The 20,139-nt window shown below is 38.9% G+C and overlaps 1 protein-coding gene across 3 annotated transcripts in view; it reads right to left on the reverse strand.

The window, feature by feature from the left end:
• PPM1B (protein phosphatase, Mg2+/Mn2+ dependent 1B) overlaps positions 1 to 17,719 on the reverse strand; it is an 82,130-nt gene extending 64,411 nt beyond the window's left edge. For all 3 annotated transcript variants that reach the window (XM_036872323.1, XM_036872324.1, XM_036872322.1), the window contains exon 1: positions 17,295 to 17,719. The gene's annotated coding sequence lies outside the window, so the exon portion shown is untranslated. The remainder of the gene's footprint in view (positions 1 to 17,294) is intronic.
• Positions 17,720 to 20,139: the final 2,420 nt, after the last annotated feature.

A 20,139-nucleotide genomic window follows, 5' to 3' on the forward strand; every position in this document is an offset into this window, starting at 1 on the left:
CAAATCCTAAACGCTAGTCTCTGAATAAGAAGCAAAGGAAGAATACTTTTCCCCCCTCACTAAATGCAATATTTGGCTCTCATCCTTCCTTCCAATTCTTAATGCTTTCAGAATTAAATCAAAAGTTCTCTCTGCCTCCAAATCAACTCTGGTGAATTGTTATATGAGTGGCATTTGTTTAAGATTTTTGAAATAATAGTAGATATGGAAAGTTCAAAAGGGTCTGAATAATTGTTAAATTGATAGCTTTAACAGTTTTCATTATAGTTGGGTAACTAGGCATTGACTACACCCAGCTCCAGTAATAAAGAGATGTTACTGATGAGAATATGCTGCGTAGTTTTAAGAATCTCCCCAAATTTGGAAACTACAGCTCTAGATTAGATTATGAAAACAATTCAGTAAGTCAAATTTTGTGAAATTAATTTATAATAAGTGAAGTTCACCATATATGAGAATAATTTAGGTTTCTTGTTCTAACTCAAAAGCATAGCTAGAAATTTCTCAAAAGCATAGCTAGAAATTTCTCAAAAGCATAGCTAGAAATTTCAAATTTGGGGCAACAGTACCAGTTCTTAATCCCTCCCATAGTCCTTCAGTAAGGAAAAAGTAGGTCATAAAATGGAAACAGGTTTGGTAACAGTGCCATTTCGTTTTAGCTGCCAATTTAATGAGAAAACAAAAACCTATCACTGTTTGGATATGTATAGTGTACTCTAAAAATTAGACTACATGCATATCTGAACTGTGAAGAATATGCATTCAGGCTTTGTCAGATTTTCATCAAAGTGACAGCAATGCTCTATGCCAGAAAACAATGATACTTTAAGATATGCAAAGAAAGAAATGTTCTCATAGATTTTACATACAGCAAAACTGATTTTCAAGTACAAGAGTATAAACAAACTCTTATGAACATGCAAGAACTCAGGAAATATTGTTCCCGTGAGGCCTTCCAGGGGAACCTGATTTGAGACAATGACATAAGCACGTGAGGATGAGGAAGAGAAAGAGGAGAAAGGGTCTCCTGAAGGCACAGAACCAGACTGTTGCATGAAAGACCTTAGGAATGACAGAAACCTCATTCCCAACGGCCATCATGACCAGATCCATGAAGCACTGCCTGCCATCATGAGCTATCAAAAGCTAGAAATGCCAGATTCTTTGGTATCAAAGGTACACTTATTATGAGTCACAGGATCTGCAGAAACCCCAAGTCATGCCCTCTCTTTTAAATTACCACTCCCCCCTCAAGACTTCTTTTTTACATTAAAAAAATAAAAACAAAAAGGTATGGGCGTTAAAACGAAGTAAACTTGAATTCAAATGCCAGCTCAACCACTTACTGTGTCACCCTGACCTAATTATTTAATTTCCTCAAAGCCATGATGTATTCATCTAAGAGATAAGAGTAATAAAAGCATCTATATCACAGAGCAGTTGTAGTAACTGAACAAGACAGTGCAGGTTTACTGCATAGGTCAGTGTCCGGCATAAAGTAAGTGCTTTAAAAGTATTACCTATTATTATCATTATAATCCACAAATCATACCTTAGTCTATCATAAGCAACATAATACATAAAAATCAGATATATTCAAATAGCAAAAAAAAAAAGTACACTTTATGTCCCAGATCAACTATTCATATATAAACTGACATTAGAAAATATCTGATGTTTAAGAGAATGATTGTCCTATGGATAATGAACTCTCAAGTTTTTCCAACTAGGCAAAACTATACTATTTAAATACACTTGAATAGCTTTTTTCATTTCTGAAATCCTTTCAATGACTTCTGAAACCAGCAAACCAGAAAAAAGTTTTTAATAAACTAGATATTATCAGATCATTTTAGTTGATTTTATATATATACATGTTTACTTATATTCCCAATATAGTAAAACCACTGCATCTGTCTGAATTACCTTCTCATATGTATAACTCCCTATTAGGACACATGAAGAGGTAACACCAGTGTTAGACAGCTTTACTGTCAAAAAACAGGTCACTTCACTACGAAAATCTCGGATTAGAGTCCAATCCATAAAGTTCCATTCTGCTGCCCAACTTGTCCTTGTTGCTGAAGACCCCGGCTGCTGTTGTTTTACGTATGATAAAATGTACCCATTTTACATATACAGTTTGATGAGCTATGACAAACGTATACACTTGTGTAACCACCACCACCACAATATACAGAACATTTCTATCACTCCAGAAAGTTCCTCTGTGCCCCTTTGAGGATAATCTCCCCATCACCTCTAGACTTAGGCAAACACTCATCTGCTGTCAGAGTAGTTTTGCCTTTTCTAAAATTTCATGTACATAGAATCATACAGTATGTACTCCTTTGTGTCTGGCTTTTTTCACTTAGCATAATGTTTCAGAGATACATCCATGTTGTGTTTATCACTAGCTTGTTCCTTTTTATTGCTTCCATGGCTTTTGAAAATTTCGGGCCCTCACAGATTTGGAAGAAGGCTGAGGCAAAGCCCAAAGAAAGTAGTTTAGGCTGGTGTAAAGAACACATCACCAGCTACCTGCATGTGTCCATTAAAAGCTTGATATTATAAGGTAAAAGCATTTTCCCCCTTGACCCTAACACTGTATTTTTCAGCTCAAGCTGCTGAAATCAGAGGGAGTTCATGTCCTACCTGTATTTGACTACAAAAAGCAAGTAAAAAAAAAATCAGAGAGCAAAGGTTTCATGAAGCTTTTGGAGAAAATTTTATTTGCAGGTTTGATTATCTAACCATTTTAGTGCTACGTTTATAAGAAGTTAGTGAAGTGGAACAGAACATGACTCTAAAGTACAGTCATAATCCTAATATTCACCAAAGTGAATTTACATTACCCTGGAACATGGTCATAGTATGAACAACTTATCTAGAATGTTTCATATAGAGAATATTTTCTCAAGATATAACCATTATCAGGGCTTCCCTGGTGACGCAGTGGTTAAGAATCCGCCTGCCAATGCAGGGGACACAGGTTCGAGCTCTGGTCCAGGAAGATCCCACATGCTGCGGACCAACTAAGCCCATGTGCCACAACTACTGAGCCTGAGCTCTAGAGCCCGCATGCCACAACTACTGAGCCCGCGTGCCTAGAGCCCGTGCTCCGCAACAAGAGAAGCCACTGCAATGAGAAGCCTGCCCACCGCAACGAACAGTAGCCTCCGCTCACCACTAGAGAAAGCCCACGCACAGCAACGAAGACCCAACACAGTCAAAAATAATAAATAAATTTATAAGAAAAAGATGTAATATATAACCATATCAGTACAAAAATCCCCAATATTCCTGGCAAAACAACTCAAACACTGATGTTTTGCTTGGTAGAATCGGCTCCTGCTTAAAAAAATTAGCTCATATATCAGTCTGGTCCTAAAAAGGAGGCTTCTCAAGACAAGATACTTTGCGGCACTTCACACTACTGATAATTCCTCCCTTCCTGAAACTCTTGACACTTCTGCTGACTTTCAAAACACTCGAATTCAAAACACTTACAATCATTCATGTTCATACTTTTTCCTTCAGCCTCCTAAATTCAAGAGGGAAGTGGGCCCCCCAAAACAGTAATTAGCCTTCAACCCAAAACATTGTATCTGCCCTCTGATCCAATCTCATTGCTTCAACCACCACTTCTAGATTGACTTCTCAGATGAATTTTAGTCTAAGATTTTAATCATTAAGCTTGGCTGCTGTACATAGCTCTTCAAACATAACATAACCAAAATCTTCATCTCTGCCCCCCAACCACCTTCATATCCCAATCTAACTACTATTTGTATTAACTACCTGTTAATCAACCTATTTGTAATCTCTCTTTTAGTAACTTGGGCTAGAAACCATAAATCTTTTATATAAATCCAACCACTACACACCATGCCCCAACACATCTTCCATTTAAGTATCTCACTTATCCTCCATCATAATCTTGAGCCTTATGATCTATTCTCTGGATTATCTAACAGCCTCCTAATTGGACTCCCTGACTTCAATCTCCCCTTCCTTCAATCCACCTTACAGATTACCACCAACTTGATTTCCGTAAAACATACCTTACCTGTCTCCAAAAGATAAAGTTGCTTCCCACTCCCCAACTAAAATTGAGTACAAAATATCCAGTCTGGAACCTTCTTCTCTAACCTGCCCAGCCGAGGACTTACACAGGCCAAGTACATCATGCTCACTCCCACCTCACAATTTGTCCTATCTCTTTAATTAAGCTAACCAAATCATTCAACATGCCTATGAAATAACATCTCCTCCTTGATACCTTCTCCAACCTTTCACCCCACCCTCTCACCACTCTTATACAATCATTCATATTCCTTTTAACGTTTTCACCTTCCTTATCTCCTCACATCCTAACTTGTGACCTTGGCACCTAGCAAGTATTGAGTAAAATACACATTAAGTTAAAAAATACTTCTTCAAGAAAAGATATCCTGTCAGCCATTCCAACATTCACAAAAATATTATATTGGTCCACTGTAACATTTATTAAGTACAGGCAGTTCTGAATTTCCAGGAATTTTACTTTTTGCGTTTCACATTTAAAGCACCCAGACAATTATACCTACTTAACTGCAGACAGAGGACACACTAATGAATTTGTCACCTGGTTTGTTTCCAGATGCAGCATAAAGCATCCCCAACTGCCTACCTCAGTGGAGCCCTACAGCCCTTTTTGAAAACATCTTTGGCTCTAGGCCAGAATCCACTCCGCCTAGCTCTTCCTACAGGTCCTTGAGATTAGAGTTAAGGAAAGAAGAAGCAAGACTAAGCCCTGAGCAAAGGGAAGGAAAACAAATATACACAAAGGATTGTTTAAGTATAAAGCAATCACTGTGTCCCCCTTCTCTCCCTCATATAACCATTCAAGCATTATTCTTCCAAGCATTCACTTCAATCCAAATACTTTTGGAGTCATTTTAAAACTGGCTTTAGGTTAAAATGTTTAATGTGTCATTTTATAGAGACACTGTCTAATTAATCCGTAAAAACTCTTAAACACGATTAACAAAAACACCAGCATTCTAATGGCAAAGTAAATCCATATCTATGCCTATAAGATTTTGTCATGAAGAAAAAAACAGGGACTTCCCTGGTTGTCCAGTGGTAAAGAATCTGCCTTACAATGCAGGGGACACCGGTTCTATCGCCGGTCAGCAAACTAAGATCCCACATGCCGCGAGGCAACTAAGCCCACGCGGTGCCTCAACTCCAGAGCCCACATGCCCTGGAGCCTGCGCACCACCACTAGACAAGAGAAAACCTGCACGCCCGAAACGAACGATCCCACCTGCCTCAACGAAGAACCCACGTGCCCCGACGCAGCCAAAAATAAATAAATAAAATTAAAAAAAAAAAGAAAAAAACAAACAGGAAAATAGAAAATAGGGGAAATGATAATAGCAAATACACAAAAGGGGAAATTTAAATGGCCAATAAACATATGAGAATGTTCATCCTCACTAGTAATAGGAAAATGCAAAATTAAGGTCACAATGAAACATCAATTCTCTCTCATTACATTGAGGGGGGAAAAAGATTCTCAGTACCAAATGGAGACAAGGATATAGAGCTGTGCTGTCTGATACAGTAGCTACTAGCCACTTGTGACTAGTAAGAATCTGAAATGTGGCTAATGCAAATTGAGACTTGTTGTTAAATATAAAATACATGCCATATTTTGAAGATTTAATAGAAAAAAGAGAATGCAAAAATCTCACTGCTACTGTTTACATACCAAAATGACATTTTTGATATACTAAATACATCACTAAAATTAACTTCACCTTTTTTGTTAATGTAACTACACGAAAATTTTAAGTTACATGTACGACCAACATTATATTTATATAGGACAGCACTGATATTGATATAGAGCAACAGGCACTTTTATATACCACTGGCCAGAGTATAAATTGGTACAGCCACTTCGGAGAGAATTTCAAAATATTTAGGTAGGTTGTAGGATAAGAATAACCTACAATTCAGCAGTTATACTCCTAACTTTGTGCTCTAGAGAAACTCTCACACATATATACAAAAAGATGTAAATGTTTCAGCACGATTGTATATAAATACAAAAATAATCCAAATGTTCATCCAAAGACACTAGACAAAATGTGTTATAATCACACAATGGGATACTATGCAATACTATTTAAAAAGAGGAATAGATCAACAAGGAAAAACTCTGCAGAAATGTTAAGTAAAAAAAGCTAATTGTAAAAAAAAAATTCCATATATAATCATGCTCAGAAACTATAAACTATCTTAAAACAGTCCTACACGCTATTTACACATAGATACATACATGGAGATTGTATATGTGAGGGTAGGCACAAAATTCAAGACAGTGGGAAAGAAACGATGGTATCCAGGAAGATTACAGAAGGGCTTCTACTATACCGATAGTGTTCTATACCCTAAAATAAGCTGGGTAGTGGGTACTTCATGTTCCTTATTCTTTTTATGCCTGAAATATTTGTTTTTAACATATGATTTAGTATACCATGTATAGCACTATAACTGGGTATACTTTATGGTTTGGGGGACATAAGCAAAAACTTCACAATTTTAATCATGTGAAGAGCAACCTTTATACCTTGAATAACATCAGGATGCAGGAGAGGCAACATTGAAACACCAATTATATAAACACCAATTTTATACCACTACTATCAACATAATGAGAAAAAGGGAAGAATACAAATCAGGGGTCAGCAAACTTATTCTTTAAAGAACCAAATAGTAAATATTCGGGGCTTTGCAGGGCCATATGGTTTCTGTCACAGCTACTCAACCCTGCCATAGTAGTGGGAAAGCAGCCAGACAGTATGCAAACAAATGAGCATGGCTGTGTTCCAATAAAACTTTATTTACAAAAACAGGCAGCAGACCAAATTTGGCCAGTGAGCTATGGTTTGGTAACCCCTGTCAAGATCCGTCTTTAAAAAAGAAATCAAGGGCTTCCCTGGTGGCGCAGTGGTTAAGAATCCGTCTGCCAGACCTATTAGAGAATGGACTTGAGGATATGGGGAGGGGGTGGGGTGAGATGGGACAGGGTAAGAGAGTGTCATGGACATATATACACTACCAATTGTAAAATAGATAGCTAGTGGGAAGCAGCCGCATAGCACAGGGAGATCAGCTCGGTGCTTTGTGACCACCTAGAGGGGTGGGATGGGGAGGGTGGGAGGGAGGGAGATGCAAGAGGGAAGAGAAATGGGAACCTATTGTATATGTATAACTGATTCACTTTGTTATAAAGCAGAAGCTAACACACTATTGTAAGGCAATTATACTTCAATAAAGATGTCTAAAGAAAAAAAAAAAAAAAAAAAGAATCCGTCTGCCAATGCAGGGGACACGGGTTCAAGCCCTGGTACGGGAAGATCCCACATGCCGCAGAGCAACTAAGCCTGTGCACCACAACTACTGAGCCCGCATGCCACAACTACCGAAGCCCGCGCGCCTGGAGCCTGTGCTCCGCAACAAGAGAAGCCACCGCAATGAGAAGCCCGCGCACCGCAACGAAGAGTAGCCCCCACTCACCACAACTAGAGAAAGCCCGTGCGCAGCAACAAGACCCAACACAGCCAAAAAATAGAATAAAATAAAAATAAAATAAATAAAATTTAAAAAGAAATCAATAAATCCATTAAGTCAAAGTCTGAAGGAGAAATGGATTTCTATAGTAACAAAGTATGCCATGAATTACCCGGTAATCACAAAAGAGAAATGTTTCTTGTCCATGGAGACATCTAGCAATCACCACCTTAACCCAGCGATCAAACTTAGTACCACGAATAGTGCGACGCAATCATTTTGTACCTCCTGATGTGATGTAATATGAAGCAGCATCACCTATGAAGTATCCTGGCCAAATGTTTAACCTGAATTCAACGCAGTCTTTAGTTAAGTTTTAAACAAGTTTCAACAAACAATCAGACAAATTCTGAATACAGGACATTTTACAAAATAATTGGTCTCTTGAGAAAGTCATTTTTTAAAACTGGTGTTTAAATTTAAAAGAGAATTGAGACACAACAGCAAATGCAATGTAATGCAAGATCCTCACTGGACCTTGGTATGGAGGGGAAAAAACTATATAGGACATCTGGATTGGGGATTACATGACTTCTGGGGATTAGATAACTGTGCTACGTACGGTAATATTTTAAGTATTGAGGAAAATGTCATTTTTTGGAGATTCATACTTAAGTATTTAGGGGTGAAGTGACATGATGTCTATAATTTATTTTTAAATGGTTCGGCAAGATTATGGATGAAGCATATGGGGCAAAAATATAAAATACCACGGAATTTAGGTGGTGGCATATATGAACTCAATGTACTGTTACAATATTCCATAGGATTAAAAATTTTCATAATAAAAACGCCAGAATGCGTTGAGATTATATACAGAATGCAATGAGATTATATACTTATTAAATTTTTTTCATCAATCTCCTCCACAAATATTAGTCTTAAGTTTCCCTAAAAGCTCTCAAGGTCCTAAACTTTCCTAAAGTTCACAAGCCTGATGTTTTTCCTTTTAAGCATCTTATTTCTAAAAGTGAGAACAAGGCAATTACAAGGTAAGACAATCTAATTATACTGCCATTTGACTTTTACACATTTTATAAAGATTCTTAATATATAAAACATACTTATAATTCCTTTATAGCATTTTTACTTTTCACCTTGTACAATAATTCATATACACGTTTACTCCTTTCCTCATACCACACATGGCAGACTCAGATAATCTTTGTTCCCCAAAGTATCTAACACTAGCAGACAATATTTACTTACTAAATAAAAACTGAATAGCAGGAAATTTGTGTTCATACCTTTAATACATTAAGCATCAAGTCCTTGAGAAGGAATGCAAACCTCCCCCCCCTCTTCTTACTCTCTATTCTCCTCCCCCTAAAAGATACTGTCTTTATGGGAAAATTTATTCAGCAACTATTTATAGAATATAATATAGATACATGGATAAATCTGCACACAAAACTAACACAGTTGTTGTCCTTATGTTGCTTACACTTTGGTAGAAAATGACAATCTTAAAACAGAACTCTTAATTTAAGAGTCAAAAGGACCTCAAGACATCAGATGGTCCAGCCCTCTGCCTTAATGCAAAAATATTACATTACAGATTAAAGCCACTAAATTGGAGAAAGAATAAGTGACTCACGAAGTCACAGGATCATTAAAAGGCTCAGTGGGAACCTCAAACAGGGTCTTCTGCCTCCTGGTTTACTATATATCATTTAGTATAGCAATAAGAGAAAGCTCTCAAACATTCCAAGGCTCTATGGTAATGACTTTACCTGGAATACCCCAACCCAACAATTTTATGAAATATCCTCACTTAACAAACAAGAACACTGAGGCTTAGAAACATTAAGTAACTTGCTTTAAATTACCCATCTACAGAGTGGTGGAAGAGGGATTCAAATCCAGGTAGTCTGACTTTAGAGTCTATGCTTCCAATCACCTTCCTCCTTTTGGAACTTTTTCCAGAAACATAACCCACTCCTAGTACAAAGCTTTCTTACACTTAATATACACATACAAACATACGCAACAAAACAGTGCCAAGCATCCTACAGCATTACCTAAAAGCATAAACTAGCAAACATTCAGAAATATGTATCTAAATCTTCGGAAAAGACGCCTCATGCACATTTGTGAAACAGTAATTCTCACCTAGGTCTGTGGATGTAGACCAGTTTTCATTCTTAGGTGACTAAGAAGAATTACAAATAACAGAGTTAAGGCCTAAAAACATACTCTTTTAATGTCGTCACTGTTTGGCCAGCACCTCTGACCATCGTTCAAGTATAATCCTGAAGCTACTGCTATCTAGCATCTCCCAAACTTTGTTAGACAAAATATCACACAACCAGTTAACCATCACACTTATTTTTACCTTGTTAGATCGTTTTCAGTCCTCTTAAAATCCAGGGTCAGGGTTATTCCAGCCAGCTCTCTATAATTAACTATGCATCTCTACTCCTTTATATTCAAAATATACCTTATCCCTGACTCCATAACTTGGCCATGTAATATATATCCGAACCAAAACAAAAGACCCACCTACATGAATTCCACTTTGTAGGGTTGTCATAAAGTCTGAAAACATAGATATTATTTTAACATATTCTATAACACCAATAAACCATTTATTGTGTATGCATCTGTGTTTCCAGACCTGGTAGCCACCCTGTACTTAAATAAAAATCAAGTAAGCAAAGACAGAGGCAGAAAAAGCAACACAAATCAAAAGTACAACAGCAAATAACCTGAACTAAAATACAAACCTATCTCTGAGAAAAAGACTCAAGATGTAAGATAAGAGCAATAACATCCTAAATCATCACTTAATCCTTATAAGCCTCTACTTCCCTTATGAACTAGAGTTAGATTTTATAAAACGAAAACAAAATGAAAGTATAACTGAACTCTATTATGTACTGAGCTAAAAGTTACCATTTCACTTTCACACTTTGATTCTAAACACTCCAGAACAGCTGAACATAAAGAAGTTAAACTCAGTTTCCTTACATTTAGGACCTAGAACCACCAAAGCTTTAATTAAATTCTGAATCATATAAACAAACCCAATTATAAGAGATAATTTAAGAAATCAAGTAAGGTTGTTTTTGTTTTGTTTTTCCATCTAAAATACAGGCACTCAAAGATGCCCAAATGTTGAACAGCTTAATGAACCTGGTCTGAATTACAGTACTAAATTTAATATATTCAAAAGTTCAAGTTCTTTTGCACATCAGAGTTTTGATAAAAGTGATAAATACATTCAAAGTGAAACTAGAAATTTGAAGGCTTATTTGAGTGCTATAAAGGAGGTCTCTTAGGTCATGAATGGAACTAGTGTTCATTTTTATATTGGGGCACTGAAATAAACACAAGTTGATTTGCTTTAAAATAAAAAAATCAATCTCAATTCACTGCAGCAAGATCACATGAAACTCTGACTCAATGACTCACTAATGAAAGCAAAAGACCATTATGCATTAAAACAAAAACAAACATCAAAGATCTCTCATGCTTATCTTAAAAGTGTGCAATGTTTGTGTAAACTCAAGAAGAGCCATCTTTACCAAACTGGATCATCACTAGTAAAGCTAAAGAACAGAAAGTAGAAAACTAAGCACCTACTTCATCTCTAAGTGCAAGAGGACATCCTCATGCAGAAACTTACAATGCAGGAAGACAAAGACACAACTTCAAGTAATATACCGCAACTACGGAATTAAGGGAAGCAGTGGCTATATACAGATCACTATGAGCACAATAAACCTAAGAGACAGATTGACTCCATCAGCTATCTTCAAGAGAATTGTCTTATAACTAGAGACAGAATAGCAGTCACAAATCAGTGACAGTATTTCAGACACTACTGGCCAACCATTAATCTTTCAGCTGTATTCGCAAAAGAAGAGAAACAACAGGGTCTTTTCCAAACACAAATAATAACATATATTTTATAGGTACATCCCAAGTTATTTAAACCAGACTTGTTAAAAGTCCTGTTTACCCTCCTCCCATTATCCCATCTTTTCTCCCATTCTCCTGTCCAAGAACTCCTCTATCCAAGGTTGGACAGTACATGGTGTTTCCCCCAGCTTCCCTCATGCCTAATGTAGGGATTTCTTTTTTTACCTTTGGCTCACATTTTAATCTTAGGTACAACAATATTTCCCCCTTCCTACTTCCTCTTTTCATATTCCAGTTTTTGTCCAGTTACAGAAAAACTCTTCTTCCCTCTCTCTTGTCAAAAATAGTAAAGCTCTAATCATAGCTTCTCAGCAAAGTGTAGAAAACACCATACATGCCAAATCCCACTCATAATTAAGTCATCCACAAAGGGAGCAGAGTTGTAATGTAAATTAAGGAAGAGTTTGTTATCGGAACAGAAGATCTCCGAGGGCAGGGATTTTGTCTATTTTGTTGGGCCTCCTGCCTGGAATGGAACCTTGCATATTAGAAGGCACTCAGTGAACGCAAGAATAATTGGGGGGTAAAAGGAGGGTAGCCCACAGACTAAATACTATTAAGCTCTACTGAATTTTTTACTTCTCCGTGGGTTGGTAGCCTAGAGAAGTAAAAGTAACAAGAAGCCTCTCATATCTAAACTTGATCTCCCACACGTTCTATCATTTAGAGTTGCTTTGAGTTTAATTATTTCCTCTTTGTAAGAGACTAGGAAGGGCCACCTGTGTTCAATAGATAGCACCAGTTCCTTAACTCAGAGTTGACTGCTTTAATCAGAAGAGGGAAAAAGAAAAACTCTTTGCCAAAATAGCTTAAGCACCCATGAGTAATATGGACACTCCTAGATTCTCCTATTCATAAGAACATCTATTAACCATCGCTTTTCAAAGTTAGGAGTGCACTTATACATACCTACACCAAGAAAATGCAATTATACTTAAGAATCAGTGACATTACCCTCAAGCTTTTAAAAGTTCTTTGAAATCCTTCAGAACTTCACAAATTTATCAAACCTACTTCTTCTCAGGTATGTACTATCTATCAAACAAAATCTATACACTTGGCTTTTTTCTTATCTAACAAACTTGATTATACCTAATAACATAACCACATTTGACAAGTTTTCCATGAAAGAAAAGGTTTTTCATGTTTCTTTCATACAAATGCATTTTCATTCACAGCCTATTTTGAAGTGGAGATCATTCTACATAGACAAAAAGCACCAGCAATACCAGACACAGGTCTTACCCTCCCTATATCACTACCAGTAATTGGTCCCATCTCTAAAAGTAAAACAAGTTCCTTAATATTAAATACAAGTCTTGCAATGTTCCTCTCTCATCTAAACTTCAGACCATGTTTTAGTAGATCTTCTTTTATTCAAAAGGATGCAAAACAAGTTTTCCAACTAGCATTATGTTTCTAAACTTTAAGATCTTTAATTTTCAAGAAATAAATCAATTTAAAGCCAATAAATATAATCTTGATATTTTAACATACTCCAAAAGAAAACTATGAATCCATTTTTAGCAAGTTACTATTAAACTACTTATTAAGTCATAAAAGCATTAAATTGGCAAACTATGCTTTAAATGTTACAAATCATGTTAAATGTCTAAATATATGAACAAGTTAAACTACTACAATTGATTGTTAAACTACTGGGTTCTTCAATAAGTTATTACAAAGGGTATCATATGTTAAGACATTGTAGATGTGGTCAGAAGTTAGCTGTAGTAAAAGAAAAAAAAAATTTACTTGAGAAATTCTGTGTCATGGCTTACCATAATTCAGAGCAAAATGTTTACGTCTGTCATTAACATTAAACTTAAGAGGAAAAATAAAACACTTGAAAAAAAAAAAAAAAAAAAAGGTATGAACTACCACATGGTATTTGTTTCCTAGGTTGCTAGATGATACTAGAAACTAAATCTCAAAATCTTCATAACATCTGAAAAATGAAACTACAGTAGATAGACTACACTTTTGGAAAGCTTTATACCTTTATCAAGAATTCAGTGAAGACTTATTTTTATAACACTGATTCAACTACCTAATCAAATCACTCAAGTTAGTCTAAATGGTGGTGGTCTGGTCTGGGGACAAACCAGAGAGACAGAATGCTGAAAAGTGTAACTCAAGTCAAATCTAAACAAGGAGGTTAAATCACCTTAGAAATGTTTCATTTGAAAAAAAGATTCCAAAATGGCTAATCAGAGATATATGCATACTTAAATTAGTTTGAAAGATCAAAAGTTATTTTATTTTAAATCAATGTTTTGATGTAAAGTATACCAACAAAGACAAGAATAAAAAACAGATTATGAACCCCATGTATCTTTTTCTTCACCTATACTTGTTAGATCAGCTGCTAGAAGCTGATGACAAGCTCTGTTATTTTATAAATTTTATGACAGTCAAGCAAAAACTATAAAAATCAATATTCCCCAAATCAACACTATTTTACCTTCACTGTTTAGTTTGAGTACAGGATAGTGAGATGGGTAGTAATCCAGATTACACTTTTCGAGTTTTCTCAATTTCTAGGAATCTTACTCATATCCCCAATTAATCAATCCTCCTAATTCACACAGAGTGTGAAAAAATCATCAAAAATCCATATTCCCCAAAATTCTCTTACCACTCATTGTAATTTTAACCTAAGTATTACTTAAATAAATTTTCCTATTAGAATTTTGGAACTTAAAAAAATTTTAACTCTTAGGACTCTGATACTTCAGTTGTTTCCCTACTAATTTTTGCTTAAAATCAGTGAACTGTGAAAGGCATATTTCACAAAAAAGTAAAATGCCATGTATATTTTAATAAGTTAATTTTATTCACCTTATTAATATCTTATGAAGGACTACTGTAGAGTTCTATTTTAGTTACTTTCTATGCTAGATAATGTCAAAAAATACTTTTAAATAATTACATATAATATACAAATATTCATATAATGTAGATAATATGTGTAACTACCACCACTGAGTATGGGGGGGAACATTCACTCCCAGTAGCACGTGCAATAAAAGAAATGTTTACCAATCCATCTACAAGGACATGTTTGCAATCTTTCCACCACTGGCTCAGCCAGTTTTCAATGAAACTCCACAATCGCTAAACAATACTATCGCAAATTCTACTCTTCCACGAATGCCAAGAGATAGTGTATCAGCGTCACATCAAGAGATAGTGTATCAGCGTCACATTTTAATTCAAAAAACTCCATAAAAAAATGTACGTTATAAGAAAATAAACTTTCAACGACAGCCACTTTTTCTGACCTCGTCAACCTGTGAATGAGGCGTTCTTAGAAGCACAGATATTTTAGACACTATACCATTCCTTCAAATGATGTAATCTTAAGGGATTTGGTAATTACATGTGAATTACTAACATAAGCTAATATTTACTGACCTATCAGCTAAACTGAAAAGGCTTTCACCTGTTCCTGGAGTCTTTATAGAAATCACACCCAGTATAAGAAAACAGGTGTTGAAAGCTCTGATGGTCACATCTCAGAGAATAATCACAACATGAACAAATCCAAAGGGTAATGTCCAAGAAACTGGGGAAATCTTAACTAATGGGTATGAAAGATCAAATAAAAATACTATTCCATGCTGACAGTGCAACATAAACACTGCAGAAACTGTAGTAAGACTTTTTATGAGAGCAAAAATAAATGAAAAGGAGAAAACACAAACAACCATTAAAAAAAAAAAAGATAAGGAAGACACTGAGAGAAGGTAAGAAGCACAGTAAAAATCAGGATTATCCCTGAAAGAAAATCTGTTGACTAACAAAATCTGTTCTAAATACTAAATAAAAGTTCTATTGAAACAACCCATTGTCCATTCAAGAAGCCTACAAAATTATTCCTTTAAGAAATTACCATTTCAGGGCTTCCCTGGTGGCACAGTGGTTAAGAATCCACCTGCCAATGCAGGGGACACGGGTTCGAGCCCTGGTGTGGGAGGATCCCACATGCCGCGGAGCAACTAAGCCCGTGTGCCACAACTACTGAGCCTGAGCTCTAGAGCCCGCGAGCCACAACTACTGAGCCCACGTGCCTAGAGCCCCTGCTCCGCAACGAGAAGCCACCGCAATGAGAAGCCTGCACACCGCAACGAAGTGTAGCCCCCGCTCGCCGCAACTAGAGAAAGCCCGTGGGCAGCAACAAAGACCCAACGCAGCCAAAAATAAATAAATTTAAAAAATAAATTGAAAAAAAAAGAAATTACCATTTTAATAGTAAAACTGCAACTATATCTTTTTAAAAGGCTATACACTTGGAAAAGACTACTATAATAATTAGAATAACTTGCCTCACCATTTATTTAGAAATGCTCTATTTAAAAGTAGGCCAACAATAGGAACTTTGCTATTGCACAACAGAGAAAGTAAATGAAATAATGTCTATTAACATCCAGTGTTGATAGCATGTTTCTCCATCTCCTAGAACATACTGATTTACGCTAACCTGAACAATTTACCACTTCTACCTCCATGCAGTAGCTCAAATAAAATGAGTTCCTGTGTTAATCCCACAGCAAACCTCGGTAATTCTCACATCACAGGAGTTGTAAACGTTTGTTAACAGAAAAAGAATGTTTTTCCCAAAATAGCTACATAACTCTTAAGACTACTCAAATTCCTAAATAATCCTTTTTACAAGACTCCCGCCAACTTTATTTTGATACATTAAACGTGGAGGCTATTTTAAAAGGTATTTAACAGTGACTTCATCAAAACAGCTTCCTAGTTGTTCTCATAATGTCTTTTTTCTAAAGTTTTCAAGTTGCTTTTAAGCCAACTTGAATAGGGATGAATGTGAGCCGCTATCAAAACGCTTAAGAAGCATTCTGCCAAACAAGATGGGCAAATGTTCTAGATCTGCTCAATCTGACATTAGAGGTCATGCAACTTGAAAAATGAAATAACTATTTCCAACACTCATTGAGCCCTTCATTTTAAAAATAACTTCAGGGCTATTTCCACACTCTACATTTAATAATACAATTTCTTAAAAAGGATGTTAGGCTCGCTGAAATCAAAAACTGATCTGCCACTTAAAGCTGGTGAGTCTATTCTTAATGGGCCTCTGGTAGATTTGGGATACTGACGATAGCAGTTTCATTTAAGAACTTCACTAGTAAAAAGAATGACATCCGAAAAGGACTGCTGGGGAAGGCAGGGAAGAGAAGACCGGAGTCTCCTAAGAGAAAGAGAAACGATTTAAATAAAGTCGCTAAGGAGGAAGGAGGTGGTGAGACGCGTAGACAGAAGAGCGAGAAAGAAGATTTAACGAGGAAGTGAAATGGAGCGCAGAGGAGGGCAGAAGCTAATGAGGAAACAAATGGGAAAAGGCAGTGTTTTCAAACAGGCATGCACCAGGAAGGGACGAGTTACGGCCTGGAGTAGCCCCAGTGCTTTCAGGTGAAAGAGATGCTCGCAGAGAACAGGGACAAGCAGTTTACTTCCAGGCTTTGGAGCAAACTAAAATTCCCTGCCCCGAGCCTCTCCCAGCCTCGGCCGAGCGCGGAGGCGGCGGCTGGGGAAGGGGCCTAGCCAGGAGCCAGGCCCGGCGTTCCGCTCCTCTGGGCTCCGCGGCCGAGGGAAAGAGGCGAGGATTAGGCGGGGAGAGGTCCCGGCCGCAGCTCGGCGGCACCCCGAAAACGGTCCGGGGCCTCGGCGGTGCCCGCGAGCCGTTTCCCCTGCGGCGGGGCGCCCAGCGGCCTTACCTGGGGCGAGGGAGGGAGGCGAGGTCTAGGGCGTCCGCTCGCGCCCGCCGCAGAATCCCCCTGCTGCACTCAGCCCAGGCTTCCAACGGAGGCGCGACCCTGGCTCAGCCGCCGCTTCCCCCTCGGGGTCTTGGCCACCGCCTCCGCCGCCTCCGGGGCTGTTTACACCGTTGGGCCCCGCACGCCGCCGCCGCCGCCGCTGCCGCCTTCTCTCCACCCTAGCGCCGTTGCCGATTCGGCCGCCGCCACCTCCTCCGCCGCAGCCTCGTCTCTCTGGAGCATCTTCCAGCCACCGAACCCTGAGAAACAGAGACTCCAGCCGCGCCGGCAGGAAACTCCCCCGCAACTGCTAGGGGGACGAAGCGGTCAGAGCACCGGCGGCTTTTCCGCCATTGAGCAGCAGCCGCTCCGCTCCTTCTGCAACCCCCCTCCCCGCACCCTGTCCTTCCCCGCCCCTCGGCGAGCCCCGCCCCCAGCTCCCACCCATTGGGACGCCGCGCGGTATCTCGCTGTACCCGGTTTGCTGGACGGCCCGTCAATCACCGCCCTCCCTCCCAGTCCCGCAGCCCCTGTGCCGCCGTCCTTAGTTTTCCCCGCCCACAATGCCCCGCCTCTGGGTTCCTAATTTCCCATTGGGCATCAGTGACCACCTTCAATTGGCAAGGTCAACTATCCATCAAACACCGCCCACTGAGTGAGACCCAACCCTTCATTACCCTTTACTTCATTCAGCCCCGCCTCTGCTATACCTCCGGACGTCAGGGACCAACCCACCCTAACAACCATACGTAGAGACCGTCGTCAATCAAATAACGCCCACCTGCGCTCCGCCTCTCAAAGCCCGAGTCCTAGCAATAGTCTTTTCTTATTGGTATAAAGGGTGGCCCGAACTCTCAATCATTGGCTTTCTCTACATGTCCGTCACGGAACCAATTTCCAAGTCCGTCACACCGGCTTTTTTTTAAATGAACGCGCAAAAGGCGGGGAAGTATTCGAAAAGCGATTGGCTAGTCTTCGGAAACGGTCAAACCCAGAGTCTATGCGGAGCCTTCTCGTTCTATGAGGACCATGTCCCTTTATTTTTGACCTCTAAGCCTCGCGTAAAACGCACGCCATAAAGGAGCCAGCGGGCTGTCCAATTATAGGTGTGGAGGCCTAGTCCCACCCGGAATTGCAGGGGGTTGGCTGCTGATTGGCAAACAAAGTCCTACTAGGCCCTCATTGGAGGATATAAACGCCTCTCTTAGACGTCGAGACGGGAAGGGAAGGCGCAGGCGAGGACAAGAAGCGATCTAGGGAGAGGCGGTTGTTTTGCTTTAGCCAGCGGGTGGGGCGCACGCGGGAGAGGGAACCTCGGGAGGCAGGGCTCTGGGGGAGGTGTTGCGGGGAGGGGAAAGGCCCGGATGCTCCCTAACAATGAAATCATCGCCGACCAATCAGAGCAGCTGAACTGGGATACCTGCCTAACCTGTCCCCAGAAGCGAAGAAAATGAGTTAGAGAGCGGGAAATTGGGGTGTCAGGAGAGGACAAAAAGCGACGTGAGAAAATCAGACAGGCGATCCCTTCAGGAGGATTCTGTGCTGTTAGGGGTTATTTTTATTCCTTCTCGGCCCGCACTGTCTGGCATTCAGCCCTTGACATTTCCGTGTTTTGTTTCTTAGTCAACGTTGATTTTGGAAACTCTTGGCCTAGTCTTTGACATTCGTTCGCTCCACAGTTATTGAACGCCTGCTATTTGCCAGGCACTGTACGGAGAGCTGAAGTACAAAAATAAATTAGGTATAAGATGATGGGTGCTATAACTGAAACGTGGTGACGATGAGGTAAAGGATCTCCTGTGAGTAAGTTTACGGAGGAAGGCTTCACAAAGATACAGGATTAGTCTAGAATGAATGACTCAATAGGAGGATGAGGGAAGTGGACTTAATTCTTCCGGCAACTGAATTAGACTAAAAGGTACTGCCAGGTTAATCTGCCCCTCCTCCACCCCCAACAAAAGAATGATAACTAGAGTGTAATGAAGGCATTCTAGTACCTTAAGATACATTTTTTTTTAAATAAAAATTCCCTGAAAGAGAATTTTAACCTTATTCATACTTTGGTGTAAACTGGTTTGGGTAGACAATTTAAGCTAAGATCCAACAGAGTGCTGTTCAGCTTAAGGGCTGTCAGTGTTTGGGGGAGAAGGGCAAATTTAAGAATAGGGCAGTTGTCCTAGCCATGGTGAGGATGGCAGAAAAAAAGACTTGATTGCAATTCAGATTTCTTGATCTACTCAAGTTTGTGTAAGGATAGTGTTTCTTACAGCATGGTGGCTAGACCACCAGCATCAGAATCACCTGGGGTGCAGATTCCTGGGTCCACTCACATCTATAATATCAGGGACTCTGGGGACAAGACTTAGTTGAATTTTTAAACAACTCCCCAAGGTGGTTTTTATGAACACCAAAGATTGAGACCTTCTAGCATAGGTAATGAAGACACCGTAAACTAAAATTCAGTTTCCCTACTTCTGCACCTTGGGAAGACAAATAATAAGAAAAAGAAGTAGGCCCATTTAGATTTTGCCTCTCCCTTGTCCCCTTTATTATCAGCATGGGATCATACAGTTCTCAGGAAATATTTCTTCAATGACTTATAGAATCTGTTTCTTTAAATCATACTCCTTTGCCTGACACACCTTATATAGGGGTAAGGGAATCTAGGATCCCAGCTTCCAAAACAGGAATCAAGCTAAAGATCATAAAAATGGAGACATCTAGGGACCCTTGTCTTGAGAATCCAAGCAACCGCAAAGGGCAGCAGAGAATTTTCGTGGTCTGCTTGATGTCCTTCTCACTTTCC

Source organism: Balaenoptera musculus, chromosome 13, assembly GCF_009873245.2.
Source record: "Balaenoptera musculus isolate JJ_BM4_2016_0621 chromosome 13, mBalMus1.pri.v3, whole genome shotgun sequence".
Lineage (NCBI taxonomy): Eukaryota > Metazoa > Chordata > Mammalia > Artiodactyla > Balaenopteridae > Balaenoptera > Balaenoptera musculus.